This window comes from Theropithecus gelada, chromosome 2, assembly GCF_003255815.1.
Source record: "Theropithecus gelada isolate Dixy chromosome 2, Tgel_1.0, whole genome shotgun sequence".
NCBI lineage: Eukaryota > Metazoa > Chordata > Mammalia > Primates > Cercopithecidae > Theropithecus > Theropithecus gelada.
In genome coordinates this window covers 21,259,215-21,267,178 of record NC_037669.1, presented here as the reverse complement: position 1 = coordinate 21,267,178, position 7,964 = coordinate 21,259,215, and the positions used below count along the sequence as shown (strand labels likewise).

The window sequence follows — 7,964 nt, the reverse complement described above, 5'->3', positions numbered from 1 at the left end:
TGAAAATGAAGGCAAACATGCTTGATTCTGGAAGCATGGACCACATCCAGAGGAGAGGAATGCTTTTAAATAGAGCAGATGCCTTTCAACCATATTGTTCTCTGGCCCATACTCCATGGAGTTGCCTAAGTCTCAGGGCAAGGGGACTACAAGAAAGGGTCAGGTGAGGAACAGCCATTCTTCGAGAGCCTCTCCGGATCACTGAAGCCATCACCAGCTCTGTAACAGCAGCTGATCCAGGAGTGAAGACTGTGCCTTTGGAGTGTGACCGTGGCACTCTTAACATGGGCAGCTGTGCTGTCATCTCTAGCAGGTGGTGCTGGTGTAGCTCACAACTTTGGATTCCTCTGAGACAGGCACTATCTCCTCCAGGAACTTGAGCAGGACAGATGAAAAGCACAGAAACCCATGGCAAATACACGCATCAGTTCCAGCACCCCTCTCCCAGAATTCTTTGAGAGTTTTCTAAGAGGGGACTAAAGTTTTGGCAGAGTAGCTGGAGAACAAAGCCAGAAAATCCTGCTTAAAACACATGGTGACCCTATTTTTACCCCCTGGTTGGTGTGGCCTGGGAGACATCGACTGTATCCACATTTGCCAACTTCTTTGTTTAGAATACTCATAAATAAAGATGATGGCTAATTTTTTCTCCTGCACTCTACAGGGTAGGGTAGTTTATAGTTTCTCTCTGTAATTAAATTGTAGGCTCTGGAGGAGTGGAGAATTTTATGAGTCAGAGGAAAATCTGATAAACTGGCCTTGTCCTCATTTGAACAGGGTTATGACAGTATGTCACGTAAGGGTGTTATTTACTAGTAATTTTTGGAGAAATAATTTGCTTCTTTTTTTTTAATAGAATAATGCCTTCCAGTTAATCATCTATACTTTCTTCTAATTAAGATAGCCTATGGCTACACAAGACAGGAAAGGTAGAACTCTTCTTCCTGCTTTGGGTTTGGAGGAAAATGAGTGAATGCAGGGTGAGGTGATATGATGAACACATTCTGAGTTCACTTCGGACGGTAAAATTTTTTCTCCTCACTCTCTAATGCAATGCCAACATGTACATCTTCCTACAGAGACAGTAAGTGGAAGGAGAATGGTCAGTAGACGGAAGCACTGCTGTTTTGGTGAGTGGGTGAGGTCGCGGTAGCAGTTTTCTAACTCCAGTGGTTATGGCAGGTGGTGGGGTGGGTGGCCAGTGGGAGTGGGCTCGTAAATTGTAGAGTCCTTCCTGTGGGACATGTAAAGCCTTGGTGTGAAATCTTTGCTTAGCTAACAATACTGTTTATGACAAAATTTTTAATATTTGTTTTAAGCTGTAGTTGAAAGGGAAATAGTTGTAATAGGGAGCAGAAGCAGGGTTACGATACTGACTGTGAGAGGAATTAGCATCTAATTTTCCTCTCAAATCTATTTGCAAATATGAATTTACATCAAGGCTGTGCCATTTGTACTCTGACCCACTTCCTACCACCACCCCCACTCCCAGGCTCACTTAATCTACGTCATACATTATAGCCACCTGGGAAACTTTTAATCCCCTGATCCAGGAGAACAACTCCTGGCTAATTAAACCAGAATCTTTAGGGTGAGGCCCAGGCATCAGCTATTTAATAAAAATTTCCAGGTGAGTCTAATGTCTAGCGCAGATTGAGAACTACTTTTTCTGGAATGTACAAAACTATTTGCAGACCCAGAGTGTTGACAATACAGACCAGGTTTCAGAAAAAGACTGTAGGTCTCTGAGAGATGGCTCGCCATGAAGCCTGGAAGACCCAACAAGGTCGTGGCAGGCAGCACTTATGCCAGTCACTATCCCGCCTGCTCTGTGTGTGTGAGTGCTGTTGCAGCCCACAGGGTCAGCAACAGGGCCTTGGATATCACAAACATCTACGCACAAAGAGACCAGCGCTTGGTTTTGTTTTCCTCCCCAGTATATTGGGAAAGCTTTTTAAGTTTTTTGATACTTGGTAACCTACTGAATACATGTACATTACAGAAAAGGAAAGAATGAGCCACATTTGGCTCTCCAGATGCACTTGTGTGTGTGTGTGTGTGTGTGTGTGTGTGTGAGAGAGAGAGAGAGAGAGAGAGGAGAGAGAGAATGAGGGAAGAAGGGAAAGAGAGGGAAGGAATATGTCTCTTGAGGTTTAATTTTTCTCTAGGAACTCATCCTGACCAAGTATAAAGAGGAGAAGGAGAATCTGTACTTTGAAGAACTGCTGTCCTGGTGAATAGGTGAGGTCACTGTGGCAGCTCTCTAGCTCCAGGGGTGTGGCATGCGGTGGGTGGCTAGTGGGAGTGGGCTAATGGAGTGCAAAGCCTTTTCTGTAGGACACGTGGAGCCCGGGTTTGAAATCTCTGCCTAGCTAGGCTTGGTGATACGTGAAAGGGTATCATTAGTTACCTTTACCAGGACCTAGGGTCCATTCTCCTTGGGATCCTGAGATAAGTTAGGGGAGGTAGTGACTTGTTGACTTGGGAAATCTTAAACAATTCTGTCGACCACATGAATTCCACTCCACCATGGCAGGCAGGCAATGCCCTGGCTTGAGACCAACTCAGAGATGGAAACTTCCATGATGATTTGGAAGTCTCAATAAGGTGTCTTCTACAGTATCCTCCCAATCCCACCCAGTTCGTCACCTCACAACTCATATTCTATCAACAAGAGAGGCCAGAGGGAGACGTGTCCACTGCGTATTACGTCCTAACAACGTCTCTGACAGCTGGTTGATAACTTCACTCTAGATCAGCTTTGGCCTTGAAGATCTCAGGTCGTCTACCTTTCACAGGGAGTTGAGTCATTATTTTCTACTTGAGAGTCCTGAAAATGTGTAGTCAAGAAAGTATGAAAATAAGAAGGTTTTTCTAAAGCTGCCAGATGGAATGAAAGAAAGAATAAAAGGAAAGATAATTTGAAAATATCTACTCAAGGCCATTTCACTCAGAGAAAAATCATTTATTTGTGCTTGGATCACAAAGCAAGATTTGAACATTTCTCTTGAGTCATTTTCATTCATTTTATTTTACTATTAATTTTTTTTTAAAATTACAATCTGGCGTCAGCAGCCTCAGACCTCTGTGACCAAAATACATCAATGATCTTCAATATCACTAATTACTGTAACACTGTTTATATGGTCTTGCTGTGAGAACGTCCTGTGGGTCCCCTTTAATTTCACAAAAACAATGACAGGGTGACAGTAACAGCTTTCAGGGTGGAGTTTCAGCCTTGAGCAGCACTTCAGGGGAATGACATGGGACCTTCTTCATCCCATTGTAATTGAGCTACAATAGATGTATCCCAGAGGATTCTCTGTGGAGTGAGTCCACATGAGATCCCTGAGATTTAATTGTTAATATCAGTGGTGCTGCAGCTGTTATTTACCAGCCTGTGAAGCCCATTTTCTTGGGTTACCAAATGATGTACAGTAATTAAATATATCTTCATCAAGCGCTTACCAGTTTAACGTTGTATAGGCACAGCATCAGAATCTGTACTCATGGAACTTTCCATTTCTTTAAGGAAACACAGAACCTTACATAGTAAGGGAAAACAGTGTATGATATATATCAAGATAAACAGTTAAGAATATAGGTGGTTAGGATCAGTTGGGGAAAATTGCTTGGGATAAGTAGAATTTGAGAGAGCGGCCTGAAGGTTAAGAGGTATGAGAGAAAAGGCGAAGGATGTTGCATTCTGGGTGGGGGAATTGGTAAACAAAGGTATGCGGGTGGGAAAGAGGATGTTATATTTTAGGGACAATGAACTGACTGTTAGCTAGTGTATTTGTTTCCTAAGGCTGCTATAACCAATTACTATAAATATATTCTCTCACAGTTCCAGAGGCTAGAAGTCCTGGAATGAAGGTGTTGGCAGGGCTGGTTCCTTCTGGTTCCATCTTCAGGTGGCTGTCTGCACTCTTTGGTGTTCCCTGGCTTGTAGATGCATCCTTCCCATCTCTGCCCCCATCTTCACATGGCCTTCTCCCTTGGGTCTCTGTATCTTTAGTCCTTCTTCCATTTCTCTTTTAAGGACATTGATCATTGAATTTAAGGCCCATCCTGAATCCAGGATGGTCTTCCCCAGAGATACTTGATTTAATGACATCTGTAAAGACCCTGTTTACAAAGAAGACCACATTCACTGGTGCCAGGGGTTAGGACTTTTGGCAGAACACTATCAAGCCACTATAGATAGTAAAAGAGAATAAGGTTGAATGGATGGAGTGGTCTGCTTGTGTCAGTTCCTGAATTTTTATGTCATCGTGGGGATTCCTATATAAACTTCTCAGCTATCATTCAACAATGGACATTTTTTTTTGGGAAGGATAATGAAATGAGCTCATGTGGGGTAATTTGCATTGAGGATTGAGGAGAAATCAATCTGAAGGCCAGAAGAGTCAAGATGCATGAACATGGACTAAGGACTATAGGTCATTCTCACCTGGCAGGGGAAATACCATGATCACTAAGAACCGTAGGTCATCGTTAGTAGTAAGTGGTGATTTGCATACATCATGTGGTGTCTTACTTAGATTTGCCTCTAACTTAAACCTCCTGGGTTCCTCCTATGGCCTTCAGTCACAGCCAAGGTGGAACTTGTACAGAACCATATCTGTACTAGCAAAAATCATCGTTTGTTGCATCCTAGTATAATGTAGGTGGAGATGGAGTATATGACCTCTCAGGTTGTGGGAGCATCCAGTAGAGGAGCATGATGCTTTGAAAGCAACAGGGACAAAATATTTCTCTTTAATTAGCTAAGAGTTAGAATCAAGGAGAACCTGGAGTCAATGTGGCCAACATCAGGAGCAAACAAATTTGGCTGAGACATAGGTGTGCAACCACACAATGCACTAAGTCAGGAGACAACACACCTTATTTTTCCTGATGCCCACTTCTTCCCCTAAAAGTTTCTGTGTGCATGTCCTGCCCTTCAACTGTGTTGCAATTTTCTTGAGAATAGTGCCATGTTTTAAGCTTATATCCCTTTAGCACAATGCTGGGTGCACAGCATATACTTAGCCAGTGCTTGCTTGCTTAATGGAAACAGCTACTGGCCTCCTTATGCTTTTCAGTATTACAAACAAAAAACATGAAAAAATCAAGGACAGTGATGAAGGTTTGCTGTAAAGTGGATGAATGACTCATAGTCGTTGTAGATCTTCCTATTGCTCCCAACATTTCTGGGGCATAGACTGTTGACCATAAACACTATGGTTTGCTTGATGGAGTCAGAAGAACAGGTAAGAAGGTGAGACCCCATCAAAACTCTCTTACTAAAGAGCAGCACCCAGGAGCACTTCAATTCTTTTCAAAAGCAACTGGAGAACCGAGAGTACAGAGATTGCATAAGATATGTCTCTAAATCTGTTAGAACTGAAACTTACCATGAGAGCCCTAGACATTTAAAGTTATTCAATGTTTCAGCCTCTTTATTGGGAAAAAATAGAAATAACAAATTACTTTTGGGAACTAATGTTTTCATGAAAGTCCCACCAAAATCTGCATACATCTTTCTCAAATACATTTCATGTTATTGCAACAATTGAACAATACTAATGATCCTTTCTGAATTATTGTAAAAATATTTGCCCATAAATGTTGCCAGCTTCGTGTTTATCATTAAAGAGCAGAGAGGAAACAAGTCTATTAAAACCACCCCAAATCAGCTAATAGAGATATGAGCCCTGGCACTGTCAGTCATTCCTGCCATAGGAGCGCTAATAAGAGAGGTCAACATCTTCTTCCTCAGAAGTAGACAATTGTTTGCACACACAGCACCAGCTTCTCTGACTGCCCCTCACACCCTGGGTCTGAGATACCTGCTTACACATGTGAACTGGAAGGAAATCTCAACATGAGGAGGCTAAATAGTGTGGTAATACTGAAATGTTATGAATACTGCTTTTTTCGCACATGAAGTATAATTGGTCCAACAATCTTGCCTTTACTTTTTTTTTTTTTAACAAGAAAAAGAATATGAGTAGACTTTATCTAAGATATTAACTTCTTAGTTCTAAAAGCACTTGTAACAAAAACCAAATTGTTTTTGTGGGGAGGATGGTAGAAATTCATAATTACTGGGATTCCTTGTCTCATGAATGAGTATTGCTAAGTGTCATAGGGCTACTTAAAAAATGCAGTTATTTATCTTTTAAATTGTTAAAGCAAATACATTGCATAAAGTTGATTATTTTAACTATTTTAAGCATATATTTAAGTGACATTAAATACATTCATGTTGTGTGTGTATGAGGCTACTTAAAAAAATTTATCTTGGTCACTTTTTTCCTTCAAAATATAAAAACAACACTCAAAGTCCTTGCATATCCAGTTCAGTAAGGTTAATATTCTTGCAGAGAAAACTCTGATATCAGCTCAGCTCTAATAATTCTTTTTTTTTTAAACAGAGTCTTACTCTGTCACCCAGGCTAGAGTGCAGTGATACCATCTCTACTCACTGTAACCTCCACCTCCTGGTTCAAGAAATTCTCATGCCTCAGTCACCCGAGTAGCTGGAATTACAGGTGTGCATCACCATGCCCATTTAATTTTTGTATTTTCAGTAGAGGTGGGGTTTCACCATATTGGCCAGGTTGTCCTCAAACTCCTGACCTCAAGTGATCTGCCTGCCTTGACCTCCCAAAGTGCTGGGATTACAGGCGTGAGCCACCCTGCCCAGAATGATTATTCTGATCATTCTGACTTGCTTCCTCTGCTACCTCTTAGGTAGTTGTGTGAAGTCATGATTAGCAAATTCTGGGTGAAAAAAGATTTCAAGTCACAAAGATCTCTCATAACCAACGTCAATGGAAAATTCTTTCTTTGAGATTGCCCTGATTCCAGTGTACTGTTTAATCCACTTGGCCCATCTGTGTCATACTTGTTAAATTCTTTTACTAAATCTGGGCAGACATGACTATAGCACTCCTTTACTGCTGTAACTGTTTCCAGGGATTGCTCTGAAGGAATTTCTACTTCTCAGCCTCTGAACAGTTACTGAATGAAATATGTGATGCTTGCCCTATGATTGGAATGTGCTTATGGCAGTTGCCAACCCCATATCCTTCAGTTGGAGGTGGGACAGGAGTGCCACCATCTTTACTATCTCTTCCCATACCAGTCAATGTCGGTTTTCTTATTTGTTTTGATGCTTAGGATGCTGCTAATGCAAGAATAGCCTTCATGGCTGTGTATAAGCCTGGAATATCAAAGAACTCAAATACTATTTCGGCAGCATATTCTGTTTGCTGGAGCATTCAGTGGAAGTTTAGTCAAAAGAAAGTAATGACCTTCATGTTCTGCTTTAAGTGTTTAAAGATGACTTACTCCAAACCTTTCTTTCAACAGTCTTCAACTAAACCATGGTGGGTTCACCATTTCATGGTATATGTGGCTTTTTCCTGTTACATCATCCCCAAAGAAGAAGTCTACGACATTGGTTTTCTTTATGACCCACTTTTGAGATTAATTGCCCACTTTTGCTGAATTCTTGAAAGCAATACATCAAGGAATAATAAACTATTGTTCTATACTTGCAACATGTTCCAGTTTTGTATACTCAGTGCCACAATCCACCAAACACACTGGTAGGTGTCCCACCATCTTCTTTCGCTCCTGCTGCTATCACCCTTCCTTCCTCTTGCTGCCCCACGGCTTTATCTGGTCAGTACTGGTTTGAGATTGATGGCAGGAGATGGGGACTTTCTAACCCTCCCTAGCTGGATACCCTCTCTTACAACTTCTTGCTCTTTCACTGCCTTTTCCCAGGAACTCAAGATGGTCCATGGGTTCCCATGCCCCAGTCAGACCCAGGCCGGGCCCAACTAGAGTATTCTGTATAATTGTTTTGAATGGAAGTTATAGGGGCAGTAGAATAATCCTTTGATTTCTAGATTATTATTATTATTATTTTTGCCTCAGTGCTTATTTTAAATGACCTAAAAGTCAAG

The 7,964-nt window shown here is 41.4% G+C and overlaps 1 pseudogene; it reads right to left on the bottom strand.

The window, feature by feature from the left end:
* Positions 1 to 2,735: 2,735 nt before the first annotated feature.
* Positions 2,736 to 7,271, bottom strand: LOC112618424 (annotated as a pseudogene).
* Between the last annotated feature and the right edge of the window lie 693 nt (positions 7,272 to 7,964).